This window comes from Magallana gigas, chromosome 1, assembly GCF_963853765.1.
Source record: "Magallana gigas chromosome 1, xbMagGiga1.1, whole genome shotgun sequence".
In the NCBI taxonomy this organism is placed as follows: domain Eukaryota; kingdom Metazoa; phylum Mollusca; class Bivalvia; order Ostreida; family Ostreidae; genus Magallana; species Magallana gigas.
In genome coordinates, this window is record NC_088853.1 from 40,508,839 (window position 1) to 40,527,801 (window position 18,963).

An 18,963-nucleotide genomic window follows, 5' to 3' on the forward strand; every position below is an offset into this window, starting at 1 on the left:
ATAATCTCTTTTAATACTCACTTTTGCAAACAAAATTTGATTTTTAATAGAAATTATACCCAATCTAAGGAAAATAAACATTTCAGCATAACTGTATTATGATTAAAGACAAATGCACATAAATGCAACCTACCTCTGCAGATGTCTAGTTCCTTTTCCAAAGTGGTGACGTGGTTTTGAAGGAAAATCTTTCTGTCTGGTTAACGATAATATATTTAGAAAGACAATAATCTCTCAGTAGAAAATGTTCACAGGTAAGTAAACAGTTTCATTTACAGTATCATGTTGTAATTCATCTTTTATTTTCTTTATAAGTTGTAAGCTTGTAATTTTCAACATTCAGTACCTGGTCATAGCAAAGTTAAGTCTCTGTAATTCACAGCCGATTTTATAAATACAAATAAAATAAGTTTAAATAGATATACAAAGAATATATTAGGACGACTAAATACATTTTATATGTACGACTCAACTTCTAAAGACAAAAACATCGTTGCTGAAATTTTGTAGATGTTGAAGAACAACTCTCACGCTAAGAAATGTAATTGTTTATTTCAGTGTTCATGTTAATTGAGTCTAACTATAAACATATGTGCATGTTTTATAAATACATTTTCCAAGGGGGTCGTGTTGATGGCATTTGGTCTTTTGTGACATAAACATAATTAAAGGAAAAGCGGACAAACTTATCAAAACCATATCGTAAAACACGTGGGACATGGCGAAAAGTTAATATTGCTATCAATACCATTCACCCGTATGTGATGTATAGTATCATGCACGATGTTGCTTATATTTTTTACTGATTGTAATTTTAGTGTCTTTAAACTGTACACTTCAGACAATATAATTTCAGTATCAAAAGTATGGCAATAGTTTTCGATGGCTGTATAGTAATGCATAAGCATACATAATACCAGGTACGTTCTACTGAAAGAAAAAAAGAGTGCAGAGAAACATATATCGTATACTTTTAGAAAATATACCCTTTTCCGTCCTGTGCGATATAAACAGAAATTTTGCCTACCCGTGTGATATAAACCCTAGGAGTGTGATATAAGATTTATATAACACCCCTCTCCGGCAATCTTCGGATGTTATATCACACCCCTTTCCATTAATCATCGGCTATTATGACGTAGAGTGCGATATGCGTCGTTCAAATCCGATCTCCGAGTATGACGTCAAAAAGTTACATCGACGTCAACCTAGGGTGCTTTCCATTTAACCGGCATCGCCGGATTTGCCGGTGTTGCCTTCGTCGCCGATTGGTGGAACACGCGTCGCCGGCGAGCGATTGTGGCAACGCGATATACCGTTGCCGATTAGGAAACAATATGGCGTCCAGGTTATCATATTCTACAAAACCAGTATTTCCAGTGAAATACATTAGAACTGCAAATAGCCAAAATTTCTGGATCAAATTTTAAGATAAGTATCAGTTTTAAGGAGCAATCGTCCTCGTTGGAGCATTGCGACGTTGCCAACCGGTCCATTAACGTCACCGTTTCCCGATAACGTTGCCGGCGAGGCAACGTTAATGGAAAGCGACCCTGGTATACATACAGCTGGCGCAAAATGTTCATGGAAGTTTAACAGATATGGAATGTATAGACATGGAGCAATTTGTTAACAATAATCATTCATCACATGATGTTTTTATTGTTTCTTTAATATTTTCTTTAAGTATATGATATAAAAATCATAACATGGCAATATTTATATCGCATCCTATATTAGCCCTCGGTCGCTTTATATCAGCCCTCGAGCCTGACGGCTCTCTGGCTAATATACCGCGACCTCTAGCTAATATAGGATGTTATATAAAAATTGCCATGTAATAATCTATATACATAATACTATTTCTTTCTGTACAAAAACAAATTTAATACCACCGCTATGAAGATACGTACATTTAACTTGAAAATATGTGCATGCTATCCATTTACTTCACTAACATATTGATGCGAATTTAAAAAACAAAACAAAAAACAAAACAAAACATACTAGGAGACCCGTTTAGAAGAACTGGGTCTCTACATGAATATAATATGTTTCCTTATTTACCATATACTTCCTTGTAATACGAATCCGTCATGTTGGTTATCAAGCGGTCTTCCTTGTAGTTATCATAAAGAGGTTGGCTACTTATTCTACCATGCAGAATGATAAAAAATGTTGTCCAATACAGAAAAGAAGCTGATTTGTCCATCGCTGCTGTATAGCTAAACACAATGATTAGATACATATTTAGTGAACATTTTTTAATATGAAATAGATCAACATGAAGGAGAGGGAAATTACATATTGGTTATTCTGTATTCAAAAAGCAAAGTAAAAAAACCCCACTTTTTATTGTTGTTGTTGTTGTTGTTGACTTTTATTTATATTTTTTTTTGGAAGTACATTGCAAAACCAGAAGATGCATGAGAAAAAACAAAGAAGGAAAAACTTCACGTCGCCATGAGTGTGCAAAAAAGGTGGAAGGAGAGCAACGATCCCCTGTACAAAAGAGTAAGGCACATAGTTTTAAAACTTATCTTGATTAAATATCACAGCAAACATGTTAAACTTAATTGTGCATCAACGATTTGGTTTTTTAAAGTGTCCAATTTCATTTTCTTTAACTCCATTTACTGGATCAAAAATAAAAAAATAAAAAAGTAAAAGAAATTAAAAAAAAAACTTCCTACTTCACTATATACATATATATTTACATGTAACTTGACCGGCATTTAACCGGTTGTTTTATTTGTTTTCGAAACTAGATATTTTTACCAGATAAAAGCACATACCCTATATGAAGCTGTGCATTTTTTATTTCATCTCAAATTAAGCGATTGTCTTCGTTAAGTTGTCTGTTTTGTAAGAGCTTACGTGATTGAAAAGTATCATTTAAATGATCAAAGCTCACCACTAAAAGTGCATTTGTTTCTTAAATATTTAAAAAGGTATATCCCTAAGTTTATTATTTCGCAGAAATACACGCATCTTCGATTGCATATCCCTCCTTACTCCACTGCAAAGTATAATAACTGAATAAACTCTTATTTACATGCAATGGAAAACATAAGGTATATTTATATCAGAAAACGCCACATATGCGTTTTTGAGACCATTAAATGAATTCTTAAATGTTTACTCGGAAACATAATTGTTTTCTTTATATTTTGAATGTTTTACGGGTATTTAAATTTCCTTTTCCCAGCAAGTATGTACAAACAAGTCGGAGGTGTAACAATACCAAATATACTCTGAAAAGCTGTCTTGGCCAGTATCAGAAGCATATGACCTAAAATACTTACAACTGTCGGATTTACTTTGTTGGTATTAAAAAAAACATTTTGTTACAGTGACACTACGAACAAATTAATGAGGTTTCCGTTAAACAATGACACTACTTTTTTTTATTATTGCAAAAATTTAATTCTAACAGCAGTTTAAATAAAAACGTGCTAATAAATGATCAGTATAATGTTTTACCATATTATTATGGGCTAATGAAACTGTTTTTTGTTTTATTTTTGTGAGAGTGAATTACTGGTCTTAAATACGTCCTGTATACATTATTATTTCCATAACCGTAGATTTGTACGACACGAGTGTTAATAGAGAGCTAACATTTTTTTGAGGATTTGTCTATTGGAAAAATGTAAATCAGTAAACATTGCAAGAGATAACAAAAATAGTAATACACTTATGATATTTAATTACAAATATTTACTGGTTAGATCCTAATTGCTTTGCTGCTAATGCTGTCTCGGTGCAGCTAACCAACGCAGAGATAATTCAACAAACTTCTTATATATTCATATCTGTACTTAAATATTTGACGTGATCAAATCTATCATAAAGCCTTTCGGTCTTTACTGGATTTGATTACGCCCCGACCGAAATTATCACCTCATAATACTCAAAGAATGATTCCTTATTCCTTATTTATATCCTTTTCAAATTAAAAAAATTAGAATAAAATTGTCGGGGCTTTCAACGTGAAATTTTTGTGATCTGAAATTGTAAATGGGTACCTTTTAACTTATTTGTTCTTAGATAAATTTAAATTAATTTACAAAATACATTTATTAATCGATTGATATATTATCAAAATTTAAATCAATTTAAGTAATGTGCGTCTTTTTTTTCTAAACAGACGTGATGTTGTAACTGACGACCCTGTCATAATGTCGGGAGCTTGCCTTAACGTCTTATTTACCGTTATCGGAAAAACCCCTTTGATAGAACACATTTTGATTTGTTAATTAATTTACAGCTAAACTTTAAACCAATTGCAAATGAGAAAAGAAAACATTTCAGATCTTGTTTTAAATATATGTTCATGTGATGTAGTAAATGACAACCACATATTACCGCGGTGACACGGGTGATTTGTACTTCAGCTACTTACATGTAAAAAAAAAATCACTCATATGATTAATTATAGATAAATACAAGTACAGAATCTTGGTAAATAAAATGAAAGCATTAAACGGAAAAAAGATACACAAGTTCCATAAAATAACTTTCAACTTTATTTTCCGCATAGCTGGTAATGGCGTCGTGATTTCATTTGAACAAAAATTACTTTTGCGATACATGTGTAAAGAAGCTGACCAGTAGTGCATGTCTGTCATCTTGAGTTTTATACACAACAGGTGTTATTGCCTTATTTTTGTTTTTAGCAGTTTTTGTACTTTACAACTAACTCTGTACATGTGGACGCTTAAACAGGTGTACATGAGATGCTGGTATTCACACCTTTCCACGGACACCTGTTAGGTAACTCATCACAATCTGTCGTGTGTATAGTCTGAATAGTCTGAATATATCTTACTTCTACTTCGTTAGTTTCATGGCTTTTCTTAATTCATAAAAAAACAAAACAACTGTCTGTAGATATGTACACAAACAACTACACGTAAGACATATGCACACAGTGAAGAGCAGACACTTGTTCAACAGAATGATAAATTTCGCCATTAAAAGCTATTGTATCCAGTTGTGTACGTATCGTATTGTAAGAAATATGTTACTAGTACATGTATAGTTTAACGGTAAAACGAAAACTAATAGTCATATTTTGACTAAACACGCGATCTTAGTTCAGATAAGAGAAGCGATGACAGGTTACATGTACAAGTAGGTATGATCTGTGTATACAAACAAGTACAGAAAATCATAGAATCAATATTTAAATGAATAAAAATCCGTGTCAAAAACTATATAACAGTTGATTCCAAGATTTTTTTTATCTGAAATTCATTGTTTATCTTATCATTACCTGTACGTAATTTTACATCGTCTAATTTTACATCGTTTATTCACTAGGACAATTTGATCGGCAATAGTAGTACAGTAGTACGCAATAAAGAATGATCAAACGAACTATGCATCTTCCCAAGTCGCTCCGCTCTACATAAACCCTTGACCGAATAGGCAGAGCTTGACGGGGTTAGAAACCTCGCAAAACTGGTTGTCATACAAGTTTGCATGATCCAATAAGAAACGTTGTTTCAATAATGATGTTAATTGTGAATAGATCAATGTTGAACCGTTGTCAAATGAATTTGAGACGGAATAGTAAGTATTTGACTTACTGATATCGGATATCTATATTTTCTACGAATTTGATTCTGTTCATGGGAGCAGCCATATTGCTATACTGTTTCTGTTTATAAAGCATTCTTTGATTGGTCAGAACAAGAGGTCACAAAGTTTTAAAAATGAGTACTCTCACTAGATTGCGTAATCATTAACCCGCATATGTGTTTTCCTTTTGGTCAAGGGTTTATGTAGAGCAGAGTGGATCAGAAACCCTTGCCTTGGGAAGATGACAAATTATGACGAAAGAAAACGAAAGATGCTTGTAAAAATAACAACTAGGCGAGAATCAAGACAACGATAAAGGAAATTAAAGAAATATCGGAATAAAGTCGGGGCAGTTTTTAATGGCAATTTTAAATGGATAACAAATATTTAATGACTTCAATGTATAATAATAAAAAACTTTGTAAGATTATCGTCCGCTCGCTGAATTAACAAAAATATAGCGGATTAAAGTCAAACAGTTCATTTAATCTATGGTAACAATTACATTTATCTAAAATTAAATACAAATAATAACAGACTACTCAGATTAAAATTAAAATTCCCCCCGCTTCCCTGTTGTCACAGAGTACACGTTTCACGCAACGTATCAAAAACAGGGGAACGGATGGAAGTAATGTGCTTAAATAGATTAAAATACATTTTTATAAAATATCATATAAATAAAGAATTTGTTTATCAAGATAACCACCTTGCCGAAGTAGTTCCGGCAAAAACAGTGGAAAAACAAAGAAAACAAAATCTAGTGCTACTACTAATACTAGTAAAGAAACTATGAAAACGAACAATTACATTATAAACGGTTTTAGTTCACATTCTTAAAGGAAGTTATGACAATGACTCTGCCACCTTCGTGCCTGATCGAGTTAATTAGCTTTTAAAAATTGACGTCCGAGTTAATAAATGAAAATTTGAACACCGTTGCTACATGTAACTCGTACGGTACTTAAGATTTAGACCCAAATTGTTCAATTAAATTTATAACAGGTAAGAATTTGATTAAAAAGAGGGGAAAAATGAATAAAACATTAAAAATAAAATTTAAAAAACCCCCAGCTTTTAAGAAAAAAAGGTGGTAAAGAAGATTAATAACTGAAGGAGGCCCAATTGACATATTTGATAAAATTACTTTATGGGTGTCAGGTGCTGTAAGGCTATGAGACGTTCATTTTAGTGAAGTCCATTTGTTTGTTCATGCCATCGGGTCTGAATGATTTGAGCCTGTGTATCCAGAACTTTCCTTTGCGTTTCCTCTCCGCGTCTGTCCAATGAGGATTATGGTCAATAACCACTACTGTCATGTCTTCCCATTTGTGACCACTCGTATTAAAATGTTCCCCGACGGTCTTCTTGATTTAATTGGTCTTTACGGTAGAGCGGTGGTTATTGCTCCTTCTGTGGAGGTCAACTGTTTCACCAACGTATTGCTTAGAGCAAACTTTGCAACTGATTAGATAGATGCAGTTTTCTGTGCGGCAAGACGTATTGCCAAATACCTTGTACATGTAGGTGCGATCCATGATGGGGCTTTCAAAACTGTCCGTGTTGGCGCTTTGTTTGCACAAAAGGCATCTGGCATCGGAACATGTTTTAAAACCACCATTTGGCAACGGGTTGTCTAATCTCGCCCTCACTTGTCCTTTAAGTTCCTCGGGCGTTTAAACTCAGTCATTGGCGGATCCTTGAAAAAATTTGCCATTCTTTTGTTAGTGTAAAGATAGGGCAGATTACTTCTAAGGATGCTGTTGAGGTTTTTAAGGGCGGGTGATAAGTAGCGACAAGTGGAACCCTGCTTTTGTCTGTTTTCTCTTTGTATTGCAAAACGCGGGTAGGTTAAGGCAACTCATAGTTTAATGACTGTCAAAATTATGATCAATTTAAATAATGTTTATTTTTATGAAAACAGCGCTGGATATTAATATCAGGTGAAAGAGTTCACCAAGATATTATTTTTTCTACTTCGGAATCGACTCAATCTTTGAAGCTGCCGTGCCATGGTATCACGTGACAGTTAAAAATAGATCACTTTTTTACCTTAACAAAAAATCAAAAAGTGTAACACTACCCCGAAGTTCATTTGTATGTTTTCTACAATAATTCGATTGGAAATTAGTTCATGTTTATTAGTATTACTGCTAGAATCCTATTGTACATCGCATAAAATAAATATTGTAAATATTTATCTGAAACCCTCTCAACTTCTAAAATTTCATTGAAAATACTACGTATTTTTCGTTTAAAACAACAAAGCACGGATTCTAGCAGCACTTTTCATGTAGTTTAGGTCATATACCGTTGATATTTACCAACATCATCTTTCCTAATATCCAGGGTAGTGTTACACTTTTGCCATTTTTTGTACACACTGACAGAGGAAAGGCTGGTCAAGCCATATAAATGTCGATCCGCTTACCTTATAACACTCGCTGATTAAACAAAATATCCATGCCTGTATTATCCTGATTATATTCGAACTGACACTCATCTAAATCTTAGGTATCTGTATTAAATAAGTCTTATTTCGGCATTGTTTACACTGCATTCCGATAATTTGTCTCCCGATATGATCTTCTCTTTTAAACATGCTTGTGACGTCATCAATGATAATTATACGTAATAGAGAGAAATCGAAGATATATTCAGTTAGAAGAGTTTCTAGTGATATTTTATGTCTGTAATTTTTATAATATAAACCAGAGATAAAGTTAAAATCGACATGTTTCTGAGTAAAATATGACATCATGCTGCTTATTGTGACGTCATATCGATCAGAGGAATTTGATCACTGTGAGTTGCCTTATCATACCCGCGAAGGGTTTTCCTGTCTTTTGTAACAATCTCATCAATTGCAGATTGCACTGTGTGGGCTTTATAGCTTCGATTACACAGATGGGATTTTAATATTCTGCCCTGTTCTTCAAAGATTTCATAAGAAGAACAGATCTGTCTAACTCAGGTTGTTAATCCTTTAGGAATTCCTCTAAAAGTATGGGGAGGGTTGCAACTCGATAGCTTGAGAGAAAGGCGAGAATCTGTTGGTTTTGTATGAAGACTGAATTTTATTTAACCATCTTCCGGGGTTGATGTGGTATCCAAAAATACATTTTTGGAACTAGATACGTCATTGTGAATTTAATCGAATTGTGAAAGAAGTTGGCAAGGGTAATAAAGTCATTTAGTCAGTCTCGGTGTTCAACCCATTTATCTCAATATCGTCTATGAACTGCCACTAGCTCAAAGGATTGAAAGGAGCTCTAAGAAGCAGGTTGCGTTATAATCTTTCCATAAATATATTGGCGTAAGAAGCGTCATTTTGGTGCCTACAGCTGTACTACTTATTTGTATGAAATGTTCGCTATGAAACATGAGATTGTTCAGTTTGAGAACATGTTCAAGGAGCTTGAGTAGAGACTCGGTTGACGGCTGCTGAATTGTTCTACTGTCCCATACCTCCCTGCAGGCCCTATATTCGTGTATAAGGACGTGACATCCATGTAACGAGAAGAGTATCGTCTGGCAGGCCAGAGGAAGGTGTTTTGTTCAGGTAATCTGTAATGTCCTTGAGGTATGATGGCAAATCTTGTACATATGGACGGAGATGTAAATCTATAAATTCAGATAATTTTTCCGTGGGATGACCGATGACATTCACTATAGGTCGCCCAGGCATTCCTTCCTTGTGGATTTTTGGAAGCTACATGTAATAAAATTGAACCGTCTACACTTGGCTGGGCGGGCGAAGTGTTTTATAAACATTAACACCAATTTCTTCATTTTCATACATTTCGTCAAGGTTGTCAGTGATGAAAGCTGAAAACTCCTCGTATGGATCAGAGTTCCAATTCCTTGTAGAGGCGATCGTCTGTCAGTTTTTTAATGATTTCAGCTAAATACGCTTGGTTGTCTAGGACAACCACTGTGTATCCTTTGTCTGCTTTTTTAATGACTATGTCGTCCCTGTTTTTCAACCTTTGTAAAGCTGATCTTTCTTGTTTTGTCAGATTGACAGGGACGACTTTTTAGTTGGTCAGGTGCTTCTCAATGTCTGACTCAACAGCATCAATGTAAAACTGGAGTGCTCTACATTTGCCAGGTGCCGGTTCCCAAGTACGTTTGGGTCGGTACAACTTACGTTCCTCTTAATTATGCAAGGGAGGAGGATTGTCATCTATGTGACCATTGCTGGGGTCTTTTCGCCAAAAGAGTTCCTTCAATCGTAGCCTTTGGGAAAATGCCCTGGTATCCTCTCTAACCTTTTTGTCATCGACCTCATGCGGTGTTGGGCAGAAATTGAGACCTAGATAGTAGCAATGTCTCAACGTCTGTGAGAGGAACTGTAGATGCATTCAGAACTAAGGAGGTGTTAGTATCGGTCAAGGACTCGTCCTCTTTTGTTTGCTTGTTGCGCTTGAAGCGCCTAGAGCGACGTTGTTTAGTAGAAGGACGAGATGACAACATATTAGGCCTAGTTCTGTTTGTTACTGAAACACCATCCCGAAGGAACTTCCTTTTTTGAGTATTGTTGATGTAATTAGATAGGTAGTATTGAATGTTGTTATGATTCTTTTGGCTTCAACAAAATCTGCACGGGATGTGGATTTATCAAGAAAAGACTCTAGTGAAACTATATCTTTCTCCAACTGTCGGAGTCTGTGGTTATCCAACGACAGACAAAGAGACATTAATTCTTTACAGCGTCTTCTTAATATGAAAGCCCAGCGTTTTTGGAAGCTTTTAGAATCTGACCCTATGTTTGGAGTGACATTAATCTGGAAGCCTTTTAGTATAATGTCACAGTTGATATACGTATCTAAATTTGATACTCTGTGTTTGGTTTTGATACATTTCTTATTTTGTTTTTTCAGAAGTTTAAAGGTATTGTTTTGTTTAAAAGCTTAAAATAAATTTAATATCAAATTAAAATCTAATAGCCAAAAGATGTATAATTTTTGGGAGAGTGGTGATGCAAAATATATAATATCAAGTACGACTTATTATTTGTCACAGAACATGGAAAGGGGTGGGTCGTATCAGAGTTGAAACTACGTTATATCAAATTTAGAAAGTATGAACTAGAAATCACGAACATAAAAATTAGGGGATAGAAAAGAACCAAATAAAAAAAATGAGGTAGAATCAAAATAAATAAATAAATAATAAAAGTGAAGGTAAGGTGAAAGTTATGTACCCGGAACAAATTCCGATAGGCACATACTAACTTAGATTTATTATTTTGCGGAAACACAGGACCCTTACATTTTGAATGCACAAATCAACACCGCTGACAACATTTAGTTCTAATCAATAAATTCGATGTAATGAATTCTTAAGCATTTTTCTTCAAGGAAACTCATTTATAGATACCTTGTAAATAGTCAGTTTTAAATGGTACGAACAATTTAGATATTTTTTGGAGCCGCACATTTTATGTATTCCTACGACAGAGTTCAACATAGTCTCGTTCAACCAGACGCTCGGCTGTCTCCGTAAATCTCCGACAAGCATAGAGTCTCTCTTGCTTGTCGGAGATTAACGGATACAGCTGAGATTCTGGTTGAATGAGAGTAGAGTTCAATATTGCTTGGATCCATACAATTTCTCATAACTATTTCGATTCCTAATACGTAGATTGATGGAATAATTTTTTTGAATATTACACAACATGATTGATACTGGGTTTTGACGAAATTCCTGTAGGATTCATATTATAAAATGTGCGTAATTCAAATACTCATAGAAATTTAGTTGCAAAATAACATATCGTTGATTTAAAAATAAATAACAATCGATAAAATCAACTCCCGTCAGTACTTCAGTACTTTGATTATATACATGCACCTTGTACACAATTTTAAATAACCGTCTTTTGTATGTGTAAATGAATGTTAAAAGAGGTGTCAGACTTTTGTGTCTAAATATTTGTCTATTTGGAACAAATAAATAGTGGAAAAGAGACCAACAAAATCATAAACATTTTGATAGTTAAGTGCATTATTTTCTTAAGATTTATTAATTGCTTTGCAGCAAATGATATCACAGTACAACTTTCAAACGAAAAATGATTCGATATACTTCCAATACTTTCTGATCACTACTCAAAATTTGACGAAATCTATCCATGTTTCAAGGTGGACTGAAAGTTTGACTGATAAGGAGTTATTGACAATCAGCACAACCTTTGGGGTATACAGATGTGTACCATTTTGATTAGTCAGTGTCAAGGGTCTTCATGAATAATAAATGCAGCCTAGCACCTGACGTTAAAAAAAATCAACAATCAAGCTATTTATTAGAAAATGGTTGTTTAGGCAAAGACATAATTGGTTCATCTTAATTAAATTCTTCTCATGGATGCCTTCAAACCAGCTGTTTTTAACTCTTTTTTGTTGGTTTGGATCGTTTAAATATGAACATATCATATCACAGAAATGACCAAAGTCACAGTAAACTAGCTAAACATAATATCCATTTGATTATGAAAAAAGGCTCATAAAAAATCGTAAGCATCGGTTTTGAAACACAGTTTGCATAATCAACAGAATATTCTGCCATTTGTTGATCATATTTTGTTTACAACCAAATAGTTTTATTGTTATTTCATTTTTTATTTTACAGTGTTGTCCATTTTAACCAACAATAACAGTACCCATCAGGAAACTGGGATCAGTCACTGTTGTGCATTTAACACTTTATATTGGTGTTCAATGATTTACTGTTTTTAGAAAGAAGCGTGATATGTCGACTATATGTAAGAAGAATGTCATACATATATTTCCAGAACAATTACATAAGTTTAGTAACTACGCTTATCTTCAAATATCAAACTTATTAAAAGGAAGATAAAGTAATTAATTTACAACACAACTATAAACATATGTATATGTGTATATAATACTCGAAATTAATATGTACAACACACTGTGTTTTCTAATCAAAAGAAAACTCACCTCCTTCCTCGTTTGCGTCTTACTTTATATTTACATGGTATGCTCTGAGAAATTCAATCGACAGGCTCAGTGATATGTTTTGCTATGCAATAAGATTACAAAACCACCTCGAGCTCCACATACAGAAAATTTCAAAAATTTCGAAGAAGTTGGCCAACAAATTTACCACTACTCTGCAATGTGAATATAATGAGTAAACATCGAGTTGAAAATTATGTTGTATGCTACATGTATGTTATGATATGCTATGACGAATGAGATTATAATGGTATGCAATCGGATTGATTACTGCGCATTGAGATTTAAGTGCTATGATATGATACTGTTATGCCATGGTATAAAATGTTAATGCTATATTATGCTATGATGTTTGTTGTAAAAGATACGCATGAACTGACTGTACATACATGTACCTGTATACAGTTATGTGAAAAAATAGTACAATGAATAGTCTAGGACTATATTTTTCGAAAAAAAAAACAACGAACTTGTGTTCGTAAAGGTTCACCTTCGTGACATATCGCCTCTTGTATGATTCATTTAGACAATCAGCAATACATTTTAACGTGTTCTATTCATCATTTTTATAATTGAATATAATGAAGTGTGCTTAACATTATATATTTGAAATCCATTGTCATTGTGAACTTCAAGAAAACAATTTTGAATGGCTAAGAAGTTGGTGTTACGATCATTAAAGAGGTGTCATGGTTTTTCCAAAATAGTGTAGACTGGACACATAACTTAAAATATGTTCACTGCAAATTTGTTAGACAATTTTGTTAATGAACCTCTAGCAAACAAAACTGAAAAAATCAAATCTGGGCGAGAAAATGAATAATTAGTAACAACAAGTTCTATCAGGTGGCACAACCTGCGACGTCGAAAATTTCAAGTGTTCACGTTGTTACTAAACCATCCTTATCCTTTACGATAACATTTACGTTATATTTCCAAAAATGTCCCGAAAAAAAAATCTTTGAAAATAAACTCTGAATGCACATTCAACATATATTTCTAGTTTTGTTTTATCTAGTATTTTCTGAGTATAAACGATCTGGGGCTTTTAACATAAAGGGTACTATAGTCTAAGACAGTGCTAAGTAGGACTTATGTACATTCTTAGACTTAAGTCCGTTACTAGAAGAGTGCCTAGCTAGGCCAATTTTCAAAAGGACGCTTACTAAAGTATGTTTTAAGTATTGTTTTCGCACATTTAGAAGTTCTTTTGTTAATTATTTCATTTTAGCATTTGAATACTGTGTATTAATCACATATTTACAAAAATTCAATGTCTTAATTATCACCAATAAAAAAAACTTCATTTTATTGATGTAAATATAATCAGTGGTCTAAACAAATTGTGGGCTGCTGAATTGGCTGTCAAAACGTAATGGCCAGTTTATAAGAAGTAATTAAGTAAAAGACGTTTGAAGACAGAAACCCCCTCAACAGTTTTAAAAAACGACGATTGTTTCATTTCAATATATCGACTTAACGAAGAAATTGTAATTAGAGTATGTAAATTTTCTTATTGGTGAGGTAAGATGTAGAACAAAAGATAAAAAGAAACTAACTATATTATTCTTTTTAGTTCTAACGGCATCGAGATATTACACAACAAACAGTTTTCGAGAACGACTGAAATAGTAAATATTCGTCGTCAAAACAATGATGTAGCAACAGTAGACTGAATACATTGCTTAAGGTTTATCGTTTTGAACTTCTTAACAATTTAGGTAGATGTATATATATACTCATGCCACCTCGAGTTTTGTGTCTGCACATTTACCTCCACCCTAATCTAACATCAAAGATATCATGCACGTGGATTTATAAATAAAAATGATATAAACTAATATAATGAGTTTATAACCAATACATTAATGCTCGACCAAAAAAATGGAATATTTGTTTTTAGTTTTTAACATAAGCATGTCTTAGCTAGGACAATGCTGAGTTTGCTTTATGTTACGGTATAAGATATACATAGGTATGACTAATGTAGTTCCTAAGATTCCGATTAAGATTTATTCAAATTTTTTGAATTCTTTTATCGTAAATACCCCCAGTTTTCATTAAATGTTGCTCTATTATTTTGTCTCTTCACATGCTTTAAAGTGATAATGATAAAGATTTTACAATTGCTCTGGTTTGAACTAACATTATGTATTTCCACCTTTTGAATTTAACCATTGTTTCAAGAAACAAGGGCTATTTAAAGAAACATTTATCATTAATGTGCAGCTTTGTATTCCGGTAACTTTTAAGGAATACGGTGTACATACATGTAGATTTCTTTTGTATATCTCGCACAATCTACCCCGTATTCTAACTTTTGCAAACAAAACTTAGTGTTGGAGATACTTGACATTCAATCAAATGAAAAGAAAAATGAACATTGTAGCATAAACATACTATGATTAAAGACAAACATATAGCAATGTTACCAACCTCTGCAAATGTCTAGTTCCTTTTCCAATGTTGTTACGTGGTTTTCAAGGAAACTTTCTTTGTCTGGTTAAGAATAATATATTAGGACAAATAATATTTTTCCTGTAAAAGATGTTCACAGGAAATTGAACAGTTTTATTTAAAGTATCTATAATGTTATCCAGTACTTTGGATAAGTTTCAAGCTTGTATTTTTAACATCCAATACGTGTAAATAGCAAAGGTAAGTCTCAGTAACTGACAGACGACATTAAAGAAGCATTAAAGCAGTTTAAATATGTACACAAATTAATATAAAAGGAAAACAGCGACTAAACCTGGGATTGATAATGAAGCATTGTTGAAATGTACATGTAGGAGAATAATACTCATGATAGGAGAGTGTTATTTTTTTTATTTCCATGTTCATTTTGATTGATCATAATTATGAATTTATGTGCATGTTTTGTAAATATATTTTCTAAAAGGTCTAATGGTATTTGGTATTGTGTGACATAAAGATAACCAAAGAAACAAGCTTATTTAAGCCGTATTGTACGAAAACGTGGGACATGGCAAAAAGTTTATTTTGCTATACTAGTCAACCTTTTGCGATGATAGTATCATGCATTGTGTTGCTATTATTTTCTACTGATTGTAAGTTTAGTGTCTTTGAATTAGACAAATATAATTTCAATATCATCGGCGACTAACTTTGTACATAACACGTTATAAATTGGTGATAAAGTGTTCTATGAAAATATGGCGATCATTTTTCGATGGTTATTTAGTAATGCATAATTTCTTATATTTATGATATCAGTTACTTGAAAAATAAAATGCTTTCTTTGGTGATTCATTCGGGATATGAAGATGGCGACATTGCAGAAAAAATACATAACCCGCGATAGCGGGGTATGTATTTTGTTTTTCTACAATGGTCGCTACCTTCATAAGCTGTATGAATCATCAAAGAAAGTATTTCATTGTGTATATTTACACCTTTCATTTAACAAATTAATTAATTGATTATAAAAGTAAGTAACTTCTCTCAATTACTGTTAATGTACATAAGTACGTTAGCTAAAAAAAATAATCAAATAGTCTCCTGTAAGAGTCTGACATTATCATGATTTTTATTATTAACAAAAAACAAAAACAAATATATATACGACCTCTATAAAGATATATACATGCCTTGTATATTCCGACAATATGTGCATGATATTCATTTACTTCACTTACCTGTAGACGCAAGTTCAAAAACAAACTAGGTGACCAGCTATGAATCTCCGTGATGTTAGAAATATAAAAACAACACAGATCCTTATTTACCATATACTTCCCGGTAATAATAGTCCATCCTGGTATCAATTGGTCTTCCTGGTGGTTTTCATCAAGAGATTGGTTAATTACACGACCATGCAAAATAATACAAAATGTCGTCCAACACAAAATAGAAGCTGATTTGTTCATCGCTGCTGCGCAACTAAACACAACAGTCAGATATATGTAAATATTTAGTGAACTTATAGAATATTAAAAAAAATCAACATAAAAAAGAGGAAAATACCATCATAGTCATTCCGTATTCAATGAGCAAAGTAAACACATTTATTGTTGTTGACTCTTATTCTATTTATTATACCCGCACTTTCTAAAGAAAGTTCGGGTATATTGTTGTTTCCCTGTTCCGTCCTTCCGTCCGTCCGTCCGTCTGTCACGTTTTACTTTCTCAAACTGGTCTTACATGTACATCTTATAGACCAGCAAACTCAACTCTTGGATTTTGATTTGGGGTATCATGTTGTTTTAAAAAGTCTCTGTTAGCCCTGGGGGTCAAATAATTGGTACATGTAAAAAATGACGTTTTTTCACAAAAACCTTCTTCCTCAAACTCCTCCTACATTTTCAACAGTAGACAAATCATCTCTTGGCATATATGTTTTAGGGTACCCTATAGATGCGCAATAAGGTTTAGGAATTTTTAATTTTGTTCTGGGGGTCATTTAATGCCTGAAAAATGACGTTTGTTTTTTTTTTTTACAAAAAAACTGGTTTCAAAAACATCATTTTTTGCATTTGGCAGTAGCCAAATGATCTTCTAGAATATGATTTGGGTTGTCATATTGAAGTGTGATCAGGTTCCAGAATTTTTTTTTTCATTAAGGGGATCAGTTGGCAACAAAAAATGACGGTTTTTTTTGCAAAAAAAGTATGGTTCCGAGAACTCCTCTTACAACGTTTGGAGTAGCTACGTCATCTCTTCACTGGATGAAAAATCAAGTTTCAGCAAAACTGAAGCTATATGGAAACCTTGCTGAAACTTGAAGTTGAAGTTTCATGTATAGTTTCCGCAATGCGGAAACCATTATATCGATTCAGCAAGTATCCGTTAGGTTTCAGTCAGCAGAAACTTTAGTCTAGTAAGATTCCTGATGGTTTCCGCAATGCGGAAACTAAATTTGAATCGTGTGAATAGTTGTGTAAATTATTATGGAAATATCAATCAGTTTCAGAACATTTCCGCTAGGTTTCAGTATGCTGAAACTTTAAGTTAAGATTCCTGATGGTTTCCGCAATGCGGAAACTAAATTTGAATCATGTGAAAAGTTGTGTAAATTATTATGGAAATATCAATCAGTTTCAGAACATTTCCGCTAGGTTTCAGTATGCTGAAACTTTAAGTTAAAATTCCAAATGGTTTACGCATTGCGGAAACTATTACTAAAATTGATTTGAGTTTAATAGTGATATCATTTATTTTCAACAGGTTTAAGTTTAATTCTAGCCTAATGATAATGAATCCGTACATACTAAAATGTATAGTAAGGTTTCAGCGTGACTGAAACTATATGTATACATGTAACCATCTTCAAATGTGGCAAATAAGGCGATTAAGAACCTTACTAAGTAATTAATTGAATTTGAAAAGAAAAACTGATGTCTGATCTTGTTTAATGCATATTATGAAATCATTAATCTTAGGTACTCGGGCACGTGTATACATGTGTATACATTCTTTGTCCAGGTGACCTCCTCTGTGATTTTCCTGTATATTCTGTGTGGATTGCAGGGTTTTTTCTGTCAGGAGTGAACAAAAGACTGTTACATAACATATACACAGTACGAAGCGTGAGTTTATAACTGGAGCCCGGCGGGAATTTTTTTTCAATTTGTGTGTACCTGAGTTAGTAAAACTGATAAGTAAATTATAATTATTTAGTAAAATAAATTAATATACCTATTTTGTAAGACTCCTTCTTAAATCCTTTAGTTATCATTTTAATGAACCTTGAGGTACAGTAACTAATTAAGCAAACAAATTAAGGTAAAGTCGTTTGTAAATTTTTACAAATCATACCAAATATTCGTACAACCTGAAGTTTAGAGCTAATTCATTTCTTTTTTAATACCACGCCAACACATGTACACAGGACATTTTTTTAAAAATTATACAGTTGATAATAACAAGTAAAACCCACTTGGAGTTTGAGTCTAATATAATAATTGTTTAATTATTTACATGCATTTCAGACTTTACTACATGTATGACTGTATCATGATTCACTGGCGTCGGAAGCAAATTGAAAGTGAGGGGGGGGGGGGGCTAGACTAATCCTCAGAAATATTGAGGAAAATCCTAAAAAGCCCTAATTCCCAAAATCATGAAAATCCTAATCCGGGGGGGGGGGGGGGGGGGGGGGGGATACCTATACCATATACTTCCGAAAATAAATTTCCCTACCCAATTTCCCCCCCCCCCCCCAAAATCATGAAATTCCTTATCCGTGTCGGGGGGGGGGGGGGTTTAGTATGCCTATCACTCCAAATTCTCAATCTTTCAAGGTAAATTTAGGAACAATTACATTTCCGGCGAGAAAAAGTAGGGGGGGGGGGGGCTATATGCCTATTGGTTAGGTCTAACTTTGCACTAAGCCCCCCCCCCCCCCCTCCCCCTAGCCCCCCCCCCCCCCCCC